This window comes from Macaca thibetana, chromosome 2, assembly GCF_024542745.1.
Source record: "Macaca thibetana thibetana isolate TM-01 chromosome 2, ASM2454274v1, whole genome shotgun sequence".
Classification (NCBI taxonomy): domain Eukaryota; kingdom Metazoa; phylum Chordata; class Mammalia; order Primates; family Cercopithecidae; genus Macaca; species Macaca thibetana.
The window spans coordinates 147,580,361-147,606,515 of NC_065579.1; the positions used below are offsets into that span (position 1 = coordinate 147,580,361).

General features: G+C 45.8%; 1 long non-coding RNA gene across 1 annotated transcript in view; it reads left to right on the plus strand.

The window, feature by feature from the left end:
* Nucleotides 1-13,081, plus strand: part of LOC126949196 (uncharacterized) — a 39,119-nt gene extending 26,038 nt beyond the window's left edge. The window contains exon 3 of the long non-coding RNA XR_007723618.1: nt 13,050-13,081. This is a non-coding gene — a long non-coding RNA (uncharacterized LOC126949196). The remainder of the gene's footprint in view (nt 1-13,049) is intronic.
* The last annotated feature ends 13,074 nt before the right edge of the window (nt 13,082-26,155 follow it).

Sequence of the window (26,155 nt, forward strand, 5' to 3'; positions counted from 1 at the left end):
TTTTTCTTCATCCTTTCATATTTTGACATGTCCTTGGAATGTAATTATGATTTGTTTTTATTATACGGTGGTTTGTTCTGCTACACATTTGGTATGACCTTTCAATTTGAAGATTAATTTCTTTCTTCAGTTTTAATCACCTCTAACATTCATTAAGTTGATTAATGATTCACTAGTTTCACCGAAGAAAATCTGTTTCTGACACTTATAATGGGATTAAGCCAGAAATACCCAAGAAATCTTATGGAAGAATAAAGTGGAGGACTTACACTTCCAGATTTTAAGATCTACTATAAAGCTATAACAAATAAGTTAGCAATAGCCAAATAGATTAATGAAACAAAATAAAGAGTCCATGAACAGACCCACACAAAATTTTCAACAAAGGGGCCAATGATTCAATATCTAAATGAAGTGCTTCTCAATGAATGTTGCTGGAGCACATGAATATCCATATCAAAAATAAATAGATCTCGTCCCCTCATGCATCACATCATAGGCAAAATTCATTTGATGTGGGTCATAGACTTGATTTTACTTTTAAAATAATAAAAGACAAAATAATAAAGCTTCTAAAAGAAAAATAAGAATATTTTCATTATTTTGATAACTGTACTATAGTTCCATAAGATAGTAAAATTAGAGAAAGCTGGATGAAGGGTATACATAAATTCTCTGTATTATCTTTTACAACTTTTCTGTAAATCTAAAATTACTTTTAAATAAAAGGTTTCAAAAAGGCATAACTTTATAACTTTGAGACAGGCAAATATTACTTAAATAATAAACAAAAAAGGTAACCATAAAGGAAAAGATTGATAAATTTTACTCCATTAAAATTAAAAGCCATTTATAAGAAGACACCATAAAGAGAATGAAAAGACAAGCTACAGACCAGAGGAAGATGTTTGTAATACATGTATCCAACCAACGATACAGGTACAGAATATATTAAAAGCTTCTACAAATCAATGATCACAGCTCACAAATCAGTGGTCACAGCCACTCAGGAGGCTGAGGTGGGAGTCAAGGCTGTGGTGAGCTATGGTAGAACCACTGCACTCCAGCCTGGGCGACCGAGTGAGATCCTGTCTCTAATTAATTAATTGATTACATTTTTTAAAACTTAAATTGACATTACTCAGTGCTGAGAAGCATGTGAAGGAACTGGAACCCTCAAAAGTTGATAGTGAGACTTTAAATTGGAATAATACTTTAGAAAATTGGCAGTACCTTATAATCCAAAATTTACACTCCCAGGTGTTATATGTACACACACACATATATATGAAAAAGATAACTGCATGAGTCCACAAAATATATGTACAAGAGTGTTTAGAGCAATTTTATTCATAAAAGGTAAAATTGGGAACAACCCAAATATTCATCAACAAAAGTGTGACATGTTCATACAACAGAATGATACACAGCAATAAAAACAAATGTACTGTTGCTCCATGTCATAAGAGACATGAATCTCACAGACATAATGTTGAGCTAAATTAACCAGACATAAAGGAGTTCATTCTGTGTGGTTTAAGTCGTATAACATTTAAAAGCAGACAAAAATAATCTATAGCAATAATCTATAATGGTAAATGTTAGAAGTCACCCCCAGGGCCAGAGGGTGGTTTGGATTGGTGGGAGGGGGCCCCTGGGAAGCTTCTGGGGGCCAGGGGTGATTTATATCTTGATAGTTACATATGTTTACATAGATAAAATTACAATAAAAATTCATTGACATATGGGAGTCCTAGAGAGGGAGGAAAGAGAAAAAGGTTCAGAAAGAATATTTTTAAAAATAGTGGCTGAAAACTTGACAAATTGGATGAAAAACAATCCCCACATCCAAGAACTTTAATGAACTCCAAGTAAGATAAACTCAGAGATCCATACCTAGACAGATTATAATGAATAACACATTCCTAAATAGCCAATGGGTCAATGAGAAATCACAAAGAAAATTAGAAAAGACTTTGAGATGAATGAAAACAAATATGCAACATGCCAAAACATGTGGGTTACAGTGAAAGCAGTGCTCAGAGGGAATTTATATCTGTAAATGCCTAGGTTAAAAAAAGAAGAAAGCTCAAATCAATACCCTGACCTTCAACCTTAAGAATCTAGAAAAAGAAGAGCAAACCAAACTCAAAGCAAGAACAAGGAAGTAAATAATAAAAACTAAAGTGGAAATAATGAAATAGAAAATGGAAAAGCAATAGAGAGAAATCAGTGAAACCAAAACATAGTTATTGGAGAAGACCACAAAATTGACAAATGTTTAAGCCAGATTGACCAAGAATAAAAGAGAGAAGACCCAAATTACTAAAATCAAGAATCAAAGAGGGGACATTACTACCAACCTTACAGAAATAAAAAGGATTATAAGAAAATACTAAGAACAACGGTAAACCAATCAATTAGACCAGCTAGATAAAAACAGAAAAATTTCTAGAAAGACACAAACTACCAAAACTGACTCATGAAGAAACACAAAAATCTGAATAGACTTATGACAATAAAGAGATTAAATCAGTGATCAAAAACTTCTCAACAAAGAAAAGCCCAGGACAAGATAAGTTCACTGGTAAATTCTACCAAGTGTTTAAAGAATTAACACCAAACCTCAAACTCATCCTAAAAATAGAAGAGAAGGGAAGATTTTCCAACTTGTTCTATGATACCAGCGTTACCCTAATACCAAAGCCAGACAAAAACATCACAAGAAAACTACAAACCAATAACTCTTATGAAAATTCTCAAGAAAATACTAGCAAATCAAGTCCAACAACATATACACACAATTATACAAGACCAAGTGGGATTTACCCCCAAAATGCAAAGTTGGCTCAACATTTGAAAATCAGTTAGTATAATATATTGTATTAATAGAACACAGGTCAAAAAACCATATGATCATCTCCATAAATATGGAAAAAATCATTTGACAAAAATTCAACACCCTTTCATGATAAAACACCCAACTAGCTAGGAATACAAAGCAACTTTCTCAACTTGATAAAGGACATCTATAAAAGCAAACAAACAGCACCCTCACAGCTGACATCATACTTTCTCCCTAAAAGAAAGAATAAGGCAAGAATGTCTACTCTTACCAATTCTATTCAAGGTTGTACTGGAGGTACTAGCCAAAGAAATTAGGAAAGAAGAAATAAAAGGCATCCAGATTGGAAAGGAAGTGGTAAAACTATCTCTATTTGCAGGTGACATGATTATGTATATAGAAAATCCTAAGGAATCCACCAAGGAAAAAAAAGCCAAACAAACCCTGTGACAACTCATAAATGAGTTCAGTAAGATTGCAGGACACAGATCAAAATATTAAAAATTATATTGTATTTCTACCTACTAGCAATAAAAAAAATCAAAACATGAAATTAAGAAATAATTCCAAGTACAATAGCATCAAAAGGAATGAAATATTTAAGAATAAATTTAACAAAAATGTGTCAGACTTGTAACTGAAAACTACAAAATATCATTGAAAGAAATTAAAGAAGATCAAAATAAATGGAAAGGCATCCCATATTCACAGATTAGAAGACAATATTGTTAAGATGGCAAATACTTTTTAAACCGATCTACAAGTTCAATGTAACTGTCAAAATCCCATCTGGCTTTTTGCATAAATTGACAAGCTGATCCTAAAATTCATATGGAAATGCAAGAGACCCAGAATATACAAAACCATCTTGAAAAAGAAGAACAAAATTAGAGGATTCATTTTCCAATATCAAAACTTACTACAAAGCTACAGTAATCAAGACTATGTGGTGCTGACCTAGGAGAGACATATGGATCAATGGAACAGAACTGTAAACCTAGAAAGAAATCCATACATTTACGGTCAATCGATTTTCATCGAGGGTGCTGGGACTGTTTGATGGGGGAAAGCCCTGTCTTCTCAGCAAATTGTGCCAGGTTAACTGGATATACACACGCACAAGAAAGGAATTGGACCCTACCTCATGCCTACCCAGAAAAATTAATTCAAAATGTATCAATGGCCTACATGGAAACCTAAAACTATCAGAAGAATTTGTAGATGTAAATCTTCATGACTTGGATTAGGCAACAGTTTCCTAGAAATAACACCTAAAGTACAAGCAAGCAAAGATCAGATCGATAAACTGGACTTTACCAAATTAAATTTTGTTGTGCTTCAAGGGACATTATCAAGAAAATTAAAAGATCTGTAGAATGGAAGGACATACTTGTAAATCATATTTGATACAGGACATGCATCTAGAATTTATTTTTAAAAAGTCTCATACAATTCAACAATGAAAGGCAAGTAACCCAGTTTAATAATGGGCGAAATATTTGAATAAACATTTTTCCAAGGACCATAAACAAATGGCCAATAAACACATGAAAAGATGCTCAACATTATTAGTCCTTGGGGGACAGCAAATCAAAATCACAATGAGATGCCACTTCACACCCACTTAGGAAGGATATAATAAAAAGACAATTACTAGTGCTGCCAAGGATGTGGAGAAAGTGGAACCTTCATTCCTTGCTGGTGGGAATGTATGGCATTTCCTGAAAGAATTAAATAGAGTTACCATATAACCCAGCACTTCTACTCCTAGGTCTATATCCAAAAGAAATGAAAACACATGTCCACACAAAAACCTTGTCCATGAATATTCATAGCAGCATTAGTCATAGTAGCCAAAAAGCGAAACTACCCAAATGTTCATCAGTTGACAAGTGAATAGACAAAATGTGGTCTATCCATACAATGACATATGTCACCATACAAACCAATGAAATCTGAGGCATGCTACAACATAGGCAAAACTTATAAATATTATCCTAAGTGAAGCTGATGCGGTGGCTCACACCTGTAATCCTAGCACTTTGGGAGGCTGAGGTAAATCACTTGAGGTCAGGAGTCTGAGACCAGCCTGGTCTACTAAAAATACAAAAATTAGCTGTCTGGGTGTGGTGACACACACCTGTGATCCCAGCTGCTCGGGACTGTCTGGGTGTGGTGACACACACCTGTGATCCCCGCTGCTCGGGACACTGAGGCAGGACAATTGCTTGAGCCCGGGAGGCAGAGGTTGCAGTGAGCCAATGTTGTGCCTCTGCACTCCAGCCTGGGCCACAGAATGAGACTCCAGCTCAAAAAAAGAAAAAAAAAAAAAAAACAAAACTAAGTGAAAGAAGTCATGCATTTATATGAAATGTCCAGAAAAGGCAAATTCATAAAGACAGAAAGTAATTAGAGGTTGCCAAGGACTGGGGGAGGGGGAATGAGGTGTGGCTGCTAACGAGTATGGGATTTTTTTTGGAGTGATGAAAATATTCTGGAATTAGATAATGGTGATGGTTGCACAAATGTGTGAATTTTCTGAAACCACTGAATTGTACACTTTAAAAGGGTAACTTTTGTGGTATGTGAATTATATTTCAATTAAAAAACCATTGTGCTGTACTGTTAAGGTTTATATGCCGTTCTGCAGAAGGAGGTAAAGGGGAATACATTTATATAATCTGAAAGAGGATCAAGAATATATACCTTATTTTTAAATAAAATAGTAAATAGACAAAACAAACAATTATCATACATCATTATTGATTGATCCTAGTTTTTATAAAGCTGTAAAATATATTCTGAGGACAGTTACGTGAACTTGAATATGGAGTATATAAGTATCGGGAGATGTCATGGAATTGGTCAACTTTTGCAGCTAAGATAATGCTACATGTGAATGCGAGAGAACATCCTTATTTTTTAGAGCTGTCTCCTGGAGTATTGTAATATGTCTGATTTAGTTTTCAGTGGTTTGACACTGTGCATGGAGGCGGGGGGAGCAATATGGTAAAATGTTAATACTTGTGGAATTTGGGCAACGAGTATATGACTGTTCTTTGTACTTTTCTTTCTACGTTTCCTCATGTTTAAGGTTTCTCATAATGCAGATTTTATAAGGAAAGAGAAGCGTGTGCATGAATGTGAGTGTTTAGTTGAATTCTCCACAGCCACCCCCGCTCCACCCTCCGGCTCACCCACGAGGCTCCCATCCCAGTTGCAGGCTGGGTCCCAGGCAGAGCACTGGCCCTGCAGAGCTGGTCTTCAGCCTGGCTGCTGGGGAACTGTGGGAAGAGGCAGCTGGGCTGTCCCCTTACCCAAGGCCTGGGAGTCAGGTGTGTGTGCACTGTCAATAGATTTCTGGTGGGTCTTTGGCTGTTGTTCAGACAAGGGCAGCTGGGGAGAAGCAGACTCTGAAAGGAAATGCAGTGGTCCCCCTCGAGAGAAGTAAAAAGTCTTTATCAAGCCTGAGGCATGTTCAAAAGTAAAATGTCACACTGGAGTCACCCTTAGAGAACAGCACCCTGGAGAAGGAATGGCTGGAAGGCAAAGCTTGACAGAAGCCACGAAGAGCTGTAGAGGACAGGGGGGCCAACAGAGGAGGGAACACCTCCCTGAGTGAGTCGTGAATGACAGATCCAGACGGCGTGGGGGAGGAGGGGACGGCACTGCAAGGACTAGCGCCCGGTGGCTCCACAGCAGTCCTTCCTCACGGAGCCCGGCCTGCTGCAGCCCCAGCAGGACTCCCCACCAACGTGTCAGTTTTCACTCCAAAAAAGAGCTGTCCTCTTCCCCTGCTCTCAGACTCCTGCCACCCCCTCCACCTGTGGATCTGCGGGGCCATTGCGGGGGGACTCCCTGCCGCTGCATCCTCCGTAGGAAGAGCCTAAGGACCCACCTGCATGGGCCGGCCATCCCCCTTCTCATCCTAAAAACAGAGGTCAGTTCCTGCACTGGGACTCAGACTTCAGGATCCAGAAGCACACTTGGAGACGCGGAGCTGTCTCTCATTATCAATTTAAGAAGCCGCCTGAGAGAGGGGCTAAGTTGGGAGGACCAAGGAGTACAGGACTGGGAGTCCCACAGGGTAAGCAAAGACCTTGGAGGCCAAGGCGGCTGGGTGCTGATTTCCCACAAGGGACTCAAAGCTGGAGGACCTCAAGCTGAAGGTGCCAGGGCAGTTGGAGGGGGATGCCCATATGGAGATAATGGCCAAAGGGGGGCCGCAGGTCAGCCTAGGGAGCTGGACAGGTGTGTGGCAGGAGCCCTCACCGGTGATCAGTGACACAGGAGACTACCATGACAAGGGAGGTGCCCAGGCAGAGAGCGAGTCCACGGGCAAGTCCACCATGGGGACCAGGCAGGTGGGTGATGTGGGGTCTCCTTGTCACTGACAAAGAAAATGAAGGTTTAAGCCAGGTGTGGTAGCACATCTGTAGTCTCATCATTCAGGAGGCTGAGGTGGGAGGATCATCTGAGTCCGGGAATGTTGAGGCTGCAGTGAGCAGAGATCATGCCACTGCACTCTAGCCTGGGTGACAGAGTGAGACCCTGTCTTGAAAGAGAAAGGAAGGAGAGGGGAAGTGGAGGAGGGAGAAGGGGAGGGGGAGGGTTTAAAAAAGAATGAAAGGTTGGCTTTAATCGCTGAGTTTGGTAAAGTAGAAAAACCTGATGTACCTGGCATTTCACTGGATATGCAGATCAATGCGTTCTGATGCATTGTCGGGGCACATGAAAATGATCCCAGAGACCACCCTGGCAGAAGTGTCCCCTTGCACATCCTGACATAATGACCCCTGGGTCCATGGACCAAATGGTGGGCTGGGGCAGTGGTGAGGGGACAGCCAGGGCAGCGTAACCGAGCTGAGGAGAGGCTGCAGGGCTAAAGGCCATAGCAGGGAGGGCCTGTGCTCCTCTGTCCAGGGCAGGTTGACCCTCTCACCCTGTGCCAAGCAGGATCCCCACCCTGACTCCCCTAATGAAATCTGCTGGTCACCCTCAAAGGCCTGATGTTCCTGGCATGTCCCTCCTTGGTGCTGTGCCCAGAAGGCAGCCTTTCATGGTCCAGGACAGCGAGGGCCACCGGGGCTGCTGTGGGCTCCAAGCAGTGATGGCCTCCACCCACACTAACTCCTCCCCTAGAGATGAAGGGGCCCAGATTTACCACCCAGGGGCAGGCAGGGGCTGGGGAAGCAGACACAGTAGGGGAGGGAGGGGCTTTGACCAGGTGTGACTCAGGGAGACAGGGGATCAGGTTCCCTATCAAAGGTCCACCTCTCCAGGGCTGTCTTAGGCGAGAAGCTGGTGGGATCGATCCAGCCATCTGTTTAATCTCAGAAACAAAGGTACTCACTGCACTGTGTTACCCGCTGGCCAGGAGAGGGGCAGGGTGTGTAATTGACCTACTTGTCAGAAGTCAGGGAACAATGACCCCAGCAGGAGGCTTTGAAGGGAGTGGGAGTCAGACCCCTCCCAGGAGCCCAGAGGTCACTGTGGCTGCAGCTGGGGTAAGGGGAGCTAGACCTGGCCCTGGATCCGCCTCAGCCCTTGCTGTCGGGGTGGGGCCTGGCAGAGACCAGGAGCCAGTCACCCTGGCCCTGGGTCTGGGTTTGGCACGAGGGCTATCTCCAGTGGGGTTCCTGTTCCCACTTTAGAGAGGGAGTTACACCCTTAAGCCCTGACTTCCCTCTGAGCAGCTACTTCCTGTGCTTGTGCAAAGACTGATGCGCCCTCAGGGGCTTTGCTGTGTTATTCGGACCCTTTTGTCTTTTCTCCCTTGTTTCTCTGAGCAGTCAGTTGCTTTCTGAGCCGCATGTTATTAAACCTTCTGTGTTTCTGGTTGGCTTTCATGCACACATTTGGAAGCTGCTTCTTTAGGCTGGTAGAGGTGATCTATTCTTAGTGGAAGGTGCCTTTTATCAAAATTAACTGTTTCTTTGTCCTTTTATACTTTTACCTTCAATTATATTTTCCCACAGAACTTTGTTACACCTTTGTTTGTGTCAGCATTTGTTTGCTGTATCTCTTATATTATTGTCATTTTCCTGCTTCACTTTTATTGTATTTTGGGTATGTCCCTTGTAAACTATAGCTGGATTTCATGTTTTAATCCAATTTGAGAATCTTTTAATAATCCGTTCAGTCATTTCTCTTTATTTTTCCCGTTTATTATGCTTGTCACTACTTTTTCTCCCATCCTGACATTCATTGGATTACTTCATTCCTTTTGTTCCATTTCCCCTTCTACGTCTTTAAAAATTATGTCTTTTAGTTTTGTTCTTCTAGTCATTACCTTTACTTCTTATTTATTTTTGAGCCAGAGTCCCGCTCTGTCATCCAGGCTGGAGTGCAATGGCGCAATCTTGGCTCACGGCAACCTCTGCCTCCCGGGTTCAAGCAATTCTCCTGCCTCATCCTCCCGAGTAACTGGGATTACAGACACCTGCCATCATCCCCGGCTAATTTTTGTATTTTTTGTAGAGACAGGGGTTTCACCATGTTCACCAGGCTGGTCTTGAACCCCTGACCTCAGGTGGTCCACCCGCCTCAGCCTCCCAAATGCTGGGATTACAGGCAGGAGCCACCATGCCCGGCCTCAGGTCATTACCCTTAAATTGTTAACACATGCGTGTTCTTAAAATTCTAATGTTAACCGACACCTGTATTCTTTCTCCTCAAAGAAAGTATTTCTCTCAGAATCCTTTCATTGGCTGAGTGACTGCAGCCCTCCCACTTCCCTGCCCCTACAGACCAGCTCCAGTGTTATCAGGAGAAACCTGAATTCCATCTAGTTGGTAATATCCTGCTTTACCGTTTTAATTGGTACTGATTAGATTATATCACAGAGATTTCTGATGTTCTCACTGTTTCTGTGTGATCTACTTGTGAACGTGTGATGTAGATTACTGTTTCTCTTTGTAGTGCTATCTTTTGTGCTTTGGGTATTTTCAAGTTTGTCGTTGCATACACTGAGGGTTACGCTTGTTATATTTTCTTCGTGATCATTCCTTTCACCAGGATGAGACGCACCCCTCAGTGATGACCCCCTACTTGCCCCTACAGGCCTACCTTTCTGCCCTGCTTGGAGCCCCAATACCTCCCTTAGTAGATTGCATCTGCCACACCCCTGCCTGCTCTGGCTTTCAGGAAATCAGAGAGCAGGATAGAGGGTGGGCTCAGGTTCTTGATTCCATCGCGCACTTCCTCCCTGCAGGCCTGTGGCCTGGTGGCAACTGCATTCCTAATCAACTGCCCCTCTCCTAAAGCTACAAGTGTCCCTGGGTCCTGGAACACCTCCCACTCTCTCTGCCTCCTCTGCAGACCTCGGCAGGGCCCTGGGGGCCTCATCATCTCTTGTTGGTTCCTTCAGCCCTGCCAATGTGAGCAGTGGCAAATCCATATGGGTCTGCGGCAACTCAATTCTTGCCTCCTCAATGGAAAGAATTCATCTGAGGGGCATAAGGCAGAGTGAGAGACCAAGGTGAGTTTTTAAGCAGGACTGAGAGTTTATTAAAACATTTTAGAGCAGGACCAAAAAAAGTAGAGTACACTTGGAAGAGGGCCAAGCAGGCAACTTGAGATTCAGGTGCCTCATCCGACCTTTGCTATGGGGTTTTATACATTGTCATGATTTGGGGGTTTGTGTTTCTTCTCCCCTGATTCTTCTCTGGGGTTGGGCTTAGAGAAGCCCACTTGGGAGGGGTTGCACGTGTGTTTACTGAAGTTATGCACATGCTCATCTGAGGCGTTTTTCCCTTACCAGTAGAGTGTTTCTAGAGGAAGGTCATGTACCAGTTAAACTCTATTTTGCCTCTTAGTGCACATGCTTGAGCCCACTCACCCAACTCCTGAAATCTTATCGGGAAGCTGCTGATTACCAGCTCCAGGTGTTTTCTATCTACTGGGAGACTGCCTTTCCCTGGTGCAACCAATTATTTTAGAGACAGTTTAACACCACCTGACCATCACCTGATGGTCACCTGACATTCCTGCTGGGGGAGCCCTCTCCTGCTCTGTTCATGTCTGCCTAGCTACCAACTCTAACACCAGTATCCCTGCAAATAGGACTTTCATTCATTGCTCTTCTCTTAATCCTTCAAGTGTTTCCTTCTGAACCATGATTGATCCATTGTTTTTGACTCTTTATAATGATTTTCGCCTTAAATTTTATTTTAGACTATGCGGCTACTACTATACCCTCCTTCTTTTGTTAATATTTACAGGTCAGTCTCTGTCTTTCCACAGATATATTTAATCAATTTGCATTTGCTACCCGTTACTGAGTGAATCCATGCCATTCTTCCTCAGCAGAGGCCAGTTTCTTGGCATCTTCTTACCCTCTCTGCCCTTCTTGCCTATCCCAGACTACTTTTAATCAGTATGCCCGCAAGTTTAAATGCCTTTCATGTGTGTCTCTGCCCACCACTGCTTCTTGGCTTCCACAGCTTCCTACTGGATTTTTGTAATCACTGTATAACTTCCTTTATTAGTTTTTTTTCGGTGAAGAACTGTGAGGGTGACAAACTGATAAAAATACCTTAATATTCCAATACTTCATCTTATTATCGGTCCTCATTGACAGTGTGGCTGGGTATAGAATTCCAACTCCAGAGTTATTTTGCCTCAGCACTTTAAAGATGCTGTTTTATTATCTTCTTGCCTTCATTTTGCTGATTTCATCTGACTATTCTTTTATATATGGCCCACATTCTTTACTGGTAACTCTTAGGGTTGATTCTTTATCCTTGGTGTAATGGAATGTGATCACAGTGTGGCCAGTTTTTTGTCTTATGGTAATTTGCTCAGTGTGTGCCTTCAATTTGAAGATTAATTTATTTTTTAGTTCTAGAGGTTCTGTTTTACTTTTTGAAAATATTTCTTCTTATTTAATCCGTTCTGGAATTCCAACTATAGATATTGAAACATCCCTGAAACCTCAATGTCCCATTTTTCCATACTCTCCAGTTATTTATTCCTTTGTGCTGCATTGTTCTGCAATGTGTCCAATCTATTAATCTTTTACATGGAATGTTATATATTTCATTTCTACCATCTCTATTTAGTTCTGTTTCATAACCCCCATCTTTGTTTTATGGATGAAGTAGTAGTCTTTATCTTTCTGAACGTAATTGTGTAGTGTTTGTTTGTTTTAATGATACCTTTGAGAAATTCCTGAAGATTCATGTGTTAACTCTCTCTGGAGGGGCTCCTCCCTTTGTTGAAGCCAGCATGAGCATCTCTAGACATTTGCTGATTTGACATTTGCAGACATTACTTTGTCCGGCCAGCAGTTTTTTTCTTCCGTATAATCCCATCTATTCTGTGTGTTTTGGGGGACTCCTCCCAGTTTCAAGTCTACCAAGAAGTCCCTTCTTATTTGCAAATGGGATGGTTACTTTTCTGTTAAATTGTTGAATGTTTTCCTTATTGGTATGGATTTAGTGCAGAGAGGGGTATGTCACAGGCCAGATCTCCAGAGAAACAGAACCAATAGGATGGATAGATAGATAGATAAATGATAGATAGATAGATAGATAGATAAATAGATAGATAGATAGATAGATAAATAGATAGATAGATAGATAGATAGATAGATAGACAGACAGAAGATTTACTGTGAGAATTGGCTTACACAATTATAGAGGTTCAGAGGTTCATGATATGCCACGTGCAAGCTGGAGAACCAGGGAAGACATGGTATAATTTAGTCTGAGTCCAAGGTCTGACAACCTGGAGTTACATTGCTTGAGGGCAGAAAAAGATGGATTTCTCTGCTCAAGGAGAGACAGAGAGAGTAATCTGCCTTTCCTTTGTCTTTTTGTTCTATCCAGCTCCTCAAAGGATGGGATGGTACCTGCCAGCATTGTTGAGGGTAGATCTTCCTTTCTCAGTTCACTGATTCAAATGCTTATCTCTCTGGAAACACCCTCACAGATATACCCAAAAATAAGATATAACACTTTACCAGATACCTTGGTATCCCTAATCCCAGTCATGTTGACACCAAAAATTAATCATCACAGGGCAACTGTAGCATTTGATGGTCTATTGTCTTGAAGCCTTGAAGCAGGACTCTCTGCCCTGGTTTTAATTTTCTTTGTGAAATCCATTTAGGATTTTATTCTTAGCTATTTTATACTTTCTGTTGCTATTGTTAAGGGGACATTTTTCCTATAGCATTATTATTCTATTTTGGGTTCTCCAGGCAGCTGACTGTTGGAATTAATGATATGGGAGAGAGAAGAAAGAAGCAGGACTGGACAGAGAGAGGTCAAGGTCAAGAGAGCTCATGGTCCATGCAGGCCTAATGACCTTAATTAACCCCATGAGGATTCCAGAAACTACAACAGCCTGTTGGAGGTGTCCAGTTGGGCTTTCATACTTGCCTCCCTCAGTCACTGGATGTGTACAGCCTTGGGAAGGCCACCTTTGGGAAGGTCAGGGTGGCCATCTCCCACTGAGGCTGTCCCTGAAAAGACTGACATCTGAAGGCTGTCTGCTGACCACATTCCCAGCAGGTGGAGCAAGAAGTCCTTCTATGAAGGGGCTTTGAGCAGCACATCTTTGTGCCTGTCACAGTTTTTAACTGGCTGCTGTATTTATAGGAAAGCTATTTACTTGCATATATTTATCTTATATTCAGTCACCTACAGAAGTCCCTTTACTGTAATTAGTTTTCTATTTTTTAGGGGGATGTAAGAGTACTAAACTAAGATAAACATGGCTGTTTACAAGAGTTCTACCTCCCATTTTAGTTTATTATGTTATTGCATTTGCCAGAATTTACCCACAAATTAAATGTTCATAAAAACAGTCATAACTGAGAGTGCTGTTCTGCTCTTGATTGCCCGTAAGAATCTCGAGTGAAGTCAGCTGTTGCTCTGTGATATGGTTTGGCTCTGTCCCCACCCAAATCTCATCATGAACTGTAGTTCCCATAATCCCCACGTGTCATGGGAGGGACCCAGTGGGAGGTAATCAAATAGTGGAGGTGGTTTCCCCATCCTACTTTCATGATAGCGAGTGAGTTCTCACAAGCTCTGATGTTTTTATAAGGGGCTTTTCCTGCTTCACTCTGCACTTCTCCTTGCTGCCACCATGTGAAGAAGGATATGTTTGCTTCCCCTTCTGCCATCGTAAGTTTCCTGAGGCCTCCCCAGCCCTGCAGAACTGTGAGTCAATTAAACCTCTTTCCCTTATAAATTACCCAGTCTCAGATATGTCTTTATTAGCGGCATGACAACAGACCAATACGCCCTGAAACGTCTCTTCTCTCTGCATTGAAGAAAACTCCTTTAAACCTCATAAAAGTGCAATAAGTGGAGGCAGGTAGCAACCAGGGTAGATATGTAGTGGATGGCATGGTTTTATCCTCCTTGTGTTTATCTGATCACCATCTACTTATGGCACGTGATATTGGTCTTCCATCGAACGTTTCTTAGAGGGCCCCTGTCAACTCCTGATGGTTGGCTCTTTTGGCTTCAAACCGTGCACATAACTATTTATTCTAGGATTTTTCATGGGGCTGGTATCCTTAAGCTCACAGGGCTGCAGCCCCTCCAATCTACCTTTTGTCTTTCTCCATCCTAGAAGCACTTCCTGATGCTCCTTGGAAATATTGGGAGAGCCATTGGTGCTGGGGGGGGCAGTAGTTTCTGATCTGAGGGTCAGAAGCTCTGGAGCCAGGCAGTTCTCTTACCCCCTCAGACTCCATTTCCATGACCCTGAATAGTTCCCACTGGGGGAGACAGAGAATCCCAGCAAGAGCAGACCTTGAAGACCATCTGCACTCAGTTACCAAGGAGATCCTACCCTCAAGGTGGCAGAAGGACACAGATGCTTTGGGGGGTCTGCCCTGACTCTCACCCCTTCCTGCTCTTCCCCCAGCATACTCTCCCTTTCAGAAGGACCTTCTCCTGGATGCAGTGCCTTACACCTATAATTCCAGTCACTCAGGAGGCTGAGGGAGGAAGATTGCTTGAGGCCAGGAATTCAAGACCAGCCTGAGCAACAGAGTGAGACCCCATCACTAAAATACTTTTTAATTAACTAGGCATGGTTGCACATACAAATAGTCCTAGGTACTCAGGGGGCTGAGGTGGGAGGATTGCTTGAGCCCCAGGGGTAGAGGCTGCAGCGAGCTGTAATCATGCCACTGCACCCCAGTTTGGGTGACAGAGCCAGGCCCTAACTCTATAAACAATAGCAAAAAAAATCTTGTATCTTCATTTACAGTCCATGGATCAAACCCTGTCTGCCCCAGTAACCCAATCTCCGATGATATTTTCCTGCTCATAGGCTCTGCGTGGGCTGCACATTTGCCCTGCATTAAATCAGGCCTCATGTCATCAGTGTGCTGAGTCCTGTCCAATGCTCTTCCCAGCCTGCTCACTCCAGCACTCAGAAAGTCTCTGCTTGTTCTAGCCTGTCTTTCACACCTCTCCAACATGTGTGAATCTCCCTTTTGAATAGAGAGCAAGCCGGCATCAGGCCAGAGCCTTGGCAGGCAGAATCGCGAACTGGCTTGCTGGCTGTTTCAGGCGCTCATTGTGCTTGTGTTCACAGGTACCTTCCTCTGATGGCAAGTGGTACCGCCTTTCCGCTTTCTTGTTGGGATCCATAGATACATTTGTTTAGGTTTATAAAAGGGAACTGAATTGAAAGTGTGTATGAAGTAAACAATAGCGTAGGTGGTATGACACCCTGACAAAACACACAGATGGTGGAAGTGTGGGGACACCGTTTGACAGAATGAAGCCAGAATGCAGCCCACCATCCGGTTGCTCCCACCCTAACCTACTCTGTCAAGGTGCCCTCCCACAGGCCCTCCATAGCCCTGTGTGCTGGGGATGGTGTACAGCCCTGCCTTGGTCTTCTCCACCTGCACACCTTCTTCCTGGACTACTCTTCCCCTGAATTTTCTCATGACAAAGCCATGCCATCTGTCAGGCCAGCTCGAGGCCAAACTTTCCCTGGATGACCCCCAGTGACTGCTGCTGGGCCTACAGAGCACCTCACCCTCCCTCTCTGGGGCTCTCTCTCCCATGCTACCGCACACTAGAGGTTTCTGGGCTGGCCCTGGTGAGCAGGCTGCGACAGTTAGAGGTTCCACAGCATGTGCTGACAGCATGGAGCCTCACTTGCTTCTCTTGCACCTGTGCAGGCCAGCAGGATGGTGAGCCAGGCTGGGCATGAGTGAACACACATTTATTCAGCACCTGCTCCATGAAGGGCACCAGAGTAGGCACTCTATGTGCTCCTGGGTGGGGCGACATCACTGGGTTTGTGTGGGATGCCCTCAGCGCTAAGAAACAGAAGACCCCAATTCACAGAGGCTTTGGCCTCTTGTGGTCATGCGGCGTTCAGTGAGGGGTCTGGAGGCAGTCAGGGGCTGCCTCTAGCTCTGCTCTCAGCAGGCTGGCTCTGGTTTTCAAATTCAAGGCTTTGAGTGGGGAAAGAAGATCCAGTGCCAGGCTTGACTTCCCAGAGCCCCCAGAATACCCCATGGACATTCCATTGGCTTGGTGGGTTCCTAGGGGAGTTCCGGGCTGCCCCCAGTTGCAAGGAAGACTGGAAAAGGGATTCTTCTCACCTATGCTGAGACAACTACTGCTCCTCTGGCAAAACAATGTCTGTTACTAAGGACGAAGGGAGGAATGGATGCTGAGCCAGCAGCAGAGGTGCAGTGCAGCACCCAACTTGCAGATGGGAATGCTGAGGTTGAGAGATGGGAAGGACATCATACAAAGGAACTGGAATTTTGACTGGATCCGCCTGATGCCAGGATGGCAATTTTCTAGCACATCATCCACCTTCATCTTATTCTCTCGGGCCCAGAAGAGTTAAAGAAGGAATTATTCATATCATCCATTTATCCAGGAAACCTGCTGGCTTGCACTTATGTGAGGACTTGTGCTGGGCACCAGAGACATGGGGGGCAAGTAGAGTCAGGCCGATTCCTCAGACCTCCTGGTGCAGGAGGTGAGCTAGCAGAGCTGCCCAGCATCCAGCCCCATGTGTCCCAGAGGTCCCTGGAGGCATAAGCACAGGGTCCACTGGGGCTGTCAAAGGACTGGCAGCAGAGACAGGGAAGGTTGGGAGGAGGCATTTCGGCAATGAGTGCAGAGATGCTGTCCATAGCCTGGGCTCTGTCCCCGGTGCTCTGTGCACCTTAACTCACTTAATCTTCAAATTAACCCTGCACTGATGATATTAGTCCCATCCTTCTATGTGTAGCTGGAGAAACTGAGGCACCGAGAGAGAGAGACTCAGAACTGGGCCAAAGTTACAAGGCTGAGTAGCCTGATCATAGGCAGACTGACCCTAGAGGCACACCTGGCCACTCTGCCGTCCCGTCCAGGGCAGCAGAGGAACAGGGGAGTGAGCTGCAACTCACCAGCAGCATACAAGCAGATGGGCCTCCACTGGGGATGCTGAATCCTGGGCAGGGAAATGGACAGAAGGACTCCTCAGTGGCCCCACAGTTGGGTGGATGGCTGGGTCTGGGAGGCACCGAGTTGCCTGTGGGGCTGCCATGGCCATGGGTGTCTGGCCCCTCTGGCAGACACAAAGGGTGATGTTTTATGTCTTAATTAAACGGAGAGGAGTTTAATTGATGAGTGGCCTGCCGGACGCTGCAGCTTCCTGGCTTCCCACCCCAATGACTCATGCATGCGGCGGCCCCAGATGCCGAGCACAGCTAATAGATTTGCAACGCTGATCACTGCTCCAGACCCACTTAGTGAGGCTCCGGGAAGACTCTTACCACCCTGGGATTGAATTGAATTGCTTTTCATTTTGAGCAGCGTCCATAAATCCCTCACACATCAGCCCTCCCTTCAGAGGCGCTTCCAAGCTCAGACCTCCCCCACTCCAGCAGGGCTGTTAGAAGGGCAACCTTGACACACGGAAGAGCCACTCGGAACCAGGTATCTGTGTGTCGGTGGCATGGAACAGGGGCCCACAGGTGTCTGGCCCCAAGCAGGGCATCTCCATGGATGTTTTCTCACCCACTCCTCACACATTCCACGTTGGGGCCCAGAGACGGTGATGGCCTGTGCAAGGCCACTCAGTGAGGAAGCAGGAAACCAACTCAGGAGCAGCCACAGCCTCTTGCTTGTGGAGTCACCATGGACGGGTGACTCTCTTTCCACCTGTGCCTCCTCCCTGAAAATCAAGTGCTGTGATACAATGCCCCACTCCCACAGGTAAGAATTTAAAGGCACCTGGATTCAGTCATTTGACAAATTTCTTTCAAGCATCTGCTATGTGCTAGGTGTGCTGTAGGAGCTGGGCTACAGCCATGAACAAGGTAGACAAAGTCACCTTGGAGGTGACAAGCCTGTTGGGAGAGGAGGTGGTAAGCAAAAACACTACCAAGACACTTAGAGGTCGTGGCTAGTGTGACAAAGAAAACCAGGCAGGGCCACGCACAGCAGAGGGCAACACACAAGAGACAGCTTGGGTTGGGGCTGCGAGGAGGGGACCCTGGGGCTGAAACCTGAAGGATGAGCAGGAGCTGCGTGGGGAAAGTGTTCCGTCCAGGGAAGAGCAGTGTGGAGGCTCTGAGCAGTCCCAGAGAGAGAGGCCCATGTATCGGGGGCAAAGCGGCTGGGGCATCCAGGAAGAGTGGGAGGCCAGGGGGATGGCTGGCTCATGAAAGGAGCTCTGCTTTTATTCTATGCACACAGCCCACAGTGGGCATGAACAGGAACAGTTTCCCCAAATTCCTCTGGAGCATTCCAGAGCACTCTCCGCCTTCTGAGTGCCCCATGTCCGACTTCTCCCTCTGTTCTCCCTCCCCATACCCCGCGTCCACCTTCTGCTCGCACAGCCCTCCTTTCTCATGGTCCTGCTTCATGCCTCCTCTCTCCAAATTTCCCCATCATCCACAGCCAAGCCCTCGGTCCAAGACTCCAGGAGATTTCCTTGGGCCCCAATGTCTCCCCCAAAATCCCTCCACGTGGGCACACGGCTTAAGATCTCATCTCCCACTGGTAGACATCAAGTGCGCAGATCCCCTTCTCCCAGAACATGGCCTCTGCCTCCCTGGCACAGCCCCAGGGCCCTCCCTCCATGCCCTGTCCTGGGGATACCTCAGTGTGGCCACCAGCTGCCCCCCTTCATAAGATTGGGGCTATGAGCCTTGGTACTAGGAGGTGAAGCTTAGGGAGGTGGTGATGTCCTCCCTGGGCTTGACATGCTGCTGCTTCTCTGCCTGCATGAGGTGACTCTGAATCCAACACATCCCCCAGCCCTCATCAGCACCCAAGGGGAGGCTGAGGACTCCAGAAGGCCATGCAGTGAGTGAGACATGGCTCCAAGGGGTGGGTAGCTCATGCTCACTCCAGGAGGGAGCCTGCTGGGAGGAAGAGGTTGACCGAGAGCCCCCAGCTCCTGTGTCTTCAAGGTCCATGGCAGCTTTACACGGAGGCTGAGGACCAAGCCCGGCCAGTGGGTGCTGGGACATTGAACAAATAAATGAAAAGATGAATCCTGGAGAAAGGAACTCCTCCCTGGCCAGTCTGAGTTCTGGGGCCTTCGGTGGAGTGTGACCAAGGCTCTCTCAGAGCCGTACTGCAACCTGGGGCTCTTCCTGCCCCCTCCTCCCTTTCTCAGGTCCCTAAGCCCTGATCTGAGGCTCCCCCACCTGCCCCACCCCCTTTCCCTATGTTCCCCAATGGTGTTTCCCTCAATAATCTCTTGCACACCTCATTCCATCTCAGTGTCTGCTTCATGGAGGACCAGAACTGACATGCTACATGGTTCTGGCTGGACAAGCTTGCCTCTCTGGCTCAGGTTCATGACACTCCCACCTGTGCCCTGCGGCCCCACCCCTGCTGTCCGGGAGGGACATCCAGCCCACGCCACCCCCACCCCGTGGCCAGCCACGCTAACTGTCGCACACCAGAGGGCCTCCTTGGCAGAATTCCTGGTGCTCCCAGGCCTGTGAGCCGGAAGGTGATCTCATCCCCAGGCAGTAACCATGGAAACAGAGCTGTGAGCCACTATGGCTCGCACGGGGGTGAGGTGCCTCGGTGCCCCTCACCCAAGCCAGACCCAGACCCTCAGCTCTGCAGGCTGGCAGGGACCCCTCGTCAGAGCATCCCCAGGATTTGCCAAGACGGATGACAACCAATCTCACCCTGGAGAAGATGTCCCACCTGCCCCCAAACCCACCTGAGTTGCAGGCTTTGTTACCTCCAGGGACAGTTTTAAAATCCCGAAGTGCAGGTATTTATGGAGCACCTGTTAGGGCAGGCATTTCACCTGGCTGACAAGTCACATGATTGCTCTGAGCCTCAGAGAGACTAAGGGACTTGCACAAACGCATGCAGCTCATGGAAAAACTGGAATTGAGACATGAGTTTCCTTCCTCCAGGTCCAGAGCCTTGGGGGAAGCGTGGGAAGGTATGAGGATTGTATTGGAGTCTGAGGCAACTGAGCTCAGACTCCAGGATGGCCAGGTGTCAGGGCACACGCTAAAGTAACGGTGACTAAAGCAACATGTGGTGCTGCCACAGAGACAGACATGAGGCTGGAGAAGAGAATTCAGAGCCTTGAGATAGAATCCTGTCGGATACATGAGGAGTTATTCACAAACACTCAAGACTAAATAATGGTGAAGGGGAAAATAATTTACAAAATGATGCTGAGATAGCTGGAGATCAATTTTGAAAAGAAAAAAGAAGCATGTATACTTTGCATCGTAGACTCATTTAAACTTAGATAAATTAAAGATCTGACTATAAGAAATCCAATCATAGAAAACACAGTTGATGATTTGGCAGATATATGGAAGTATTAACACCTGCCTGTCTTGGAATTGAAGAAATTAAAGAAGAGACAGGGTTAATAATGTAAACATAAAAACTTTCTGGACAATAGAAACTAAAATGATTGGGAAACATTTGCATCAAAAGGGCAGAGGGTCCATGTCATCCACAGCTGTCTTAGTCTATTTGCATTGCTGTAAAGGAATACCTGAGGCTGGGTAATTGATAAGAGGTTTGTTTGGCTCATGGTTCTGCACACTGTACAGGAAGCATGGTGCCAGCATCTGCTTCTGGTGAGGCCTCGGGCTGTTTCCACTCATGGCGGAAGGCGAAAGGGAGCCAGTATGTGTAGAAATCACGTGGCAAGAGAGGAGGAAAGACAGAAAGAAGAAGAAGTGGCAGGCTCTTTTTAACAACCAGGTCCTGTGTGAACTAATAGAGAAAGAACTCACTCATTACCGAAGGGAGGGCACCAAGCCATCCAGGAGGGATCCACCCCCATGACCCAAACAATCCCCTCCAGGCCCCGCCTCCAACACTGGAGATCACACTTCAACATGAGATTTGGAGGAGACAAACACCTAAACTATATCAGTAGGTTACAAATATTTCTGCAAACAAAAATTCTCTTAGTCAAATGTGGGTAGGGCTAGAGGAGAAATGCAGCTAGTGGCCAACCGGGGCAAACATTTCACCCACTCTTGTAATCAAAGACCTGGAAATGAAACAATGAAAACAATGGCAATTTTCCACCTACTGAATTAGTGAAATTCGAAAACTGAAATAAGTGCCAGCAAGGCTGCCCAGCAACGATTGGTTCCAGGGTCCCCATGCACACAGCAGCATAAATCCACCCTGTCCTATGGAAGAGCAACTTGACAGCACATGCAGAGCCAGGAAAAACACACTGAAGCCCCTGCCTCCAGTAATCCCACCCCTGGGAATTCATCCTCAGGAAACAATGTAATAGAAGGAACAAAAAAAGTCAGAAACGAGAATATATTGGTTGAAGCACTTTTTAGTATTTTATTATGGAAAATGTCAAATCTACACCAAAGTAGAGCAAATAGGATAATGAACCATGTGCCACCCCCCAGCTTCAGCAGTTAAAAGCTCACAGCCAATATTATTAGTGTTTTAAAGCAAATCCCAGACATCATCGTATCATTTTATCCATAAATACTTCCATTTGTGTCTCTAGCAGATAAGGACTTTAAAAATCTAATCACAATATCATTGCACCCAACACATTCATAATTCTTTAATATCTTTTAATTCTCAGCCCATGTTCAAATCTCCTCAGATGCCTTTAGCTATATTTTTAGAGCTGGTTTGTTGGAATCGGAAAGCAAACAGATCGAGGTATTACATTCGGTTGCTGTACGTCTTCTCATTCTCCTTTATTCTGTAACAGCTTCCCCTTCCTCTCTTCTTTATTAATTGAAACATCTTAAAATAATGCCCTCAAAATGGAAAGCTATCTACATGCCCAGTGCCAGAGATGCTTAGGCAGTGTATGATGCATGGGCCTGGGGTGCCCCGGTCCCCCTGCTGTCCCCGGCAGCACAGGCTAAATATAACTCAGAGCAGCTGGCCCTGGGCTGACCTGGAAGGGCTCCTGCATCCTGGTGTATACTCACCAGCTCGGCCACTACAGTGACTTGGCTCCTAGACTTGGCTGCACCCTCGGCCTCCCTCCCTCAGCTCTGGCAGCCTGGACATGGCCATTTGTTCACTCATGGCATGTTGGACCTGGCCTTATTTCTGGACTTCCCTCTCATGGCTGGGGCCAACCTATTGCACTCAACAGCTGCAGGGGAGCCCACCCCACTTCTTTCATGACAGCATTCAGCGAGACAAAACCGCCAGCCAGGAGACCTCTGGCAACATAGGAAACGTGCCAGTGGGGTGTCAGGTTGAAGGACCACCACCCAACTCTGCCCATGGCCAGCGCTTGTATCTGGCCAGTGTGGTGGGGGAAAGTGAAAATGTCCATTGAGCAAATAAATGAAAAGGTGAATCCCGGAGAAAGGACAATAGTCATTGTGTTAGAGATGCGAGAATGTGGGATATGTACAGTTTCTCATGATATGCCTTCTAATTTAGATGTAACTACAGGAACATATCTTCTTTTTAATTAAGAAAAATAACCCATTCATACTTTCTCCATCCTTTGAGTGTCAGCTGTCCCACCTGTTCAAGAAGGGGGTTGACTATCATCCCTCACTTGGTTGACCTAGGAACTCCCCCACCAGGGAAATGGCCAGGGGCAGGTACGAGGAGATGGGAGGGCTCAGCCCCACAGCCTGGGTTCTCTCTGCCCTGTCCCTTCCAGCTCAGAGAGCCACAGAAAGCAGTTGGTTGGTCAAGAGAGGAGGCTACCTCTCCAGACATACTTACCCACGGTGTCTTGATCTCACTGACTATCTCAAAAGGTAGGTATTTTATTATGTACGTATGGTAAGGCCAATAGATCAGGAGATGACTGCCATTGAAAATATAGTTTGTTACTCACAGTTCTCAAGAAGGAGGGCGTGCCATGCTATGAGGGCTGCCCAGGGAAGCATGGCTTCTATGGGAAGGAATAGGTGAGGCAGGGCATGCAGGCTTAGGGTGATCTAGTTGAATCATTTCAGTGGGCTCGGGTAGAGGGTCTGTCCCCTGTTGTTGGTCTCTGGCCCTGGTGATCAGGGCAGGTGGGCCATGTGAGCACCTAGTAGAGGAGGCAGTTGGCCGAGTGGGCTCTGAGTTAGGTAGTTTGCATGGGAGATAGGAGAGGTGTGCCCCTGGTTGGGTTATTTGCTATCTCTAGGAACTGGATAACCCTGCAAAGGGTAGTCCCTCCAGAGTCAGTAAGGCTCCAGATGTCAAAGTATCAGAAATTAAAAGGCATGGTTGATACAGTAACTCAAGCCAGAACCTCGGGAGTCTTTTTTAACTTGTTTCCCTCCCTCTTCACCATCTATTAAATTACCAAATCCTGTTGGCACTGCTTCCCATAATTTCAATGCATCCTCTTCTCATTTCCATGGGTGCCAGCCTGTACCCAGCATCCCCGCTCTCCCCCAAATAATTCCACCCTGTGCCTACCCCTTCACTCCCACACTTCCATCGTTCATCACCTGGGTGGGGCAGACCACCATTTCCAAAGTTGCCGAGACAGCACCTCCTATTCCACACCCCATCCATGAAGAGTGAAGTCTTTTTTTCCACCTCTCTGAATCCATTAGGCCCTGTGACTGTTCTGACAGATAGAATGTGAAAGAGGAGATGCTGTGCCAGTTCTGAACATAGCTCTCAACTGGACTGACCACTTCCATTTTTGCTGTGTAGGAAGCGAGACTCCCCTGAGCCCACCAGGCTGCATGCAGCTCATGCCACATGGAGAAGCCATGGAGAATGAGACATGCCCTGGAGGAGAGCATGGCCAAGGAGCACCAGATACATGATGAAGAAGCTTCTCAGAGGCAGCTCTTCCAGCTCCAGCTCCCCCATGGACATCATGTGGAGTCAAGAAGAACCATCCTGCTGAGCCCTCTCCAAATTACTGACCCACAAAATTGTGACTAAACTAAAACAGCTAATTGAAGTCCCTATGTTTTGGAGCACTTTGTTATACAGCAGTGGATAACTGCAACACAACCCAACAGCCAGCGAGATCTTTCGAAAATGGAAACCAAACAATGCCACTCCTCAACTTCAAGCTCTCCAGTGGCTTCTTATTACAAAATCTGGACTTTTCATCATGGTCTTCAGGGCTCTGGACAGTCTGGCGCCTGTCCCCATTGCCACTCCCTTCCTCCCTGGGCTCCATCCACACTGGCCTCCACCCTCCAGCACAGCAAGTGCCTGCTCACATTCCTTCTTCCTGAGACACTCCGCATCTCTTCTCATCTCCTGGTATCTGCTAAGATGACATCTCCTCCACTTTACACCCATCTGGGTGCCTGTAATCAAGAAAACAGAAAATAGCAATGGTTGATGAAGACGTGGAGAGATTGAAATCCTGGTACATTTTATATAGTACGTGCACTATAAAATGATACATTTTATAGTAAGATGGCACTGTTCTGCTGTGGAAAACAGTATGGTGGTTTCTAAAAAAATTAAACAGAATTACCATATGACCTGGCAATTTCTCTTCTGGGTAAATACTCAAAAGAATTGAAACCAGAATCTCACAGAGATAATTGTATGCCCATATTCAGAGCAGTATTATTCACAGGAGCTAAGGGGTGGGAACAACCCAAGCGTCCATAACAGATGAATGGATGAGCACATGTGGTCTATCCACACATAGGTATTACTCAGCCTTCAAAAGGAAGACAATTCTGTACACATTACAACTTGGATGAACCTTGAGGACATTATGCTGAGTGATATAATCCAGTCACAAAAGGAAAATACTGTATGACCCCACCTATATGAGGCACTAGTATAGTCACATTCCTAGAGACACAAAGAAGAATGGTGGGTGCCAGAGGAGGAGGGAATGGAGAGTTAATGTTTAACGGGGACAGAGTTTCAGGTTTGCAAGATGAAAAGAGATAGAGACACATGGTGGTGATGGCTGCACAACAATGTGAATGTGCTTAATGCCACTGAACTTAAAAATGGTTAAGATGATAAATTTTGTGTTATGTATATTTTACTACAATAAAAAATACAAAAAGGAAAACCACCCAGTCTCTTTCTCAGAGAGCCCTTCCACACTATCTAGGTTGTGTCCTTCTTTCCAGACCTTCAATCATGATTTACTAAGCATCAGTTCCACACCATTCACTGCATTAAGTGGGGAGATGGAATGCACCAGGCCCTGGCCTTGGCTCTGGCGTTGTCATGGGGAAGACAGGCATCAGGCAGGCGACCGAGACAGTCATCAACTTCGGCAAATGCTATGAGACAATGAGGCTGGTGTGCTGGCGACTTCCAGGTCCAGACGAGCCCCTTTCCCCTCTTTACACAACCTGTGTGGCCATGAGCAAGTTGCTGAGTCTCCCTGTGCCTCAGTTTCTCCACCCATAAAATAAGATGATACTATTTTCTCACAGCATTAATGGGAGAGAAAAAGGAGACAATACCTCTTCCTGCCTTCTCAGTTGAATGAGTAATTTTAACAAGCCACATTAAACTCACTGGAGAAATGCCGGGGAATTGGCCTTGTCACCTCTCTCCTGTGGACTTTGAAACAAAATGAGATGAGCCCCTGTGTCACATGTCTGATGAGGGACTATGCCTGAACCCTCTTCTCACATTTGTCCCATAGGGTCGAGCCACACCATCATTCCTGTGTTGTTTCCCAAACCACAGGACTGGAGGACCCTGGGTGGGAGGTGAGGCAGGATTGCTGAGGCCGTCAGGCTGGGTTGTGGAGGGCAGGAGGAGAGCAGGGAACCCTGGCACAGGGTCATGGGTGGTCTCACACTGATGAGTGCTGGCGTGAGGGCTCTACAAGCAGAGGTGAGGCTCTGACCCAACAAATCTGGGGTTTTGGGGGTGCACATAACTGAGACCCAGGAGAACAATGAGTCCCCTC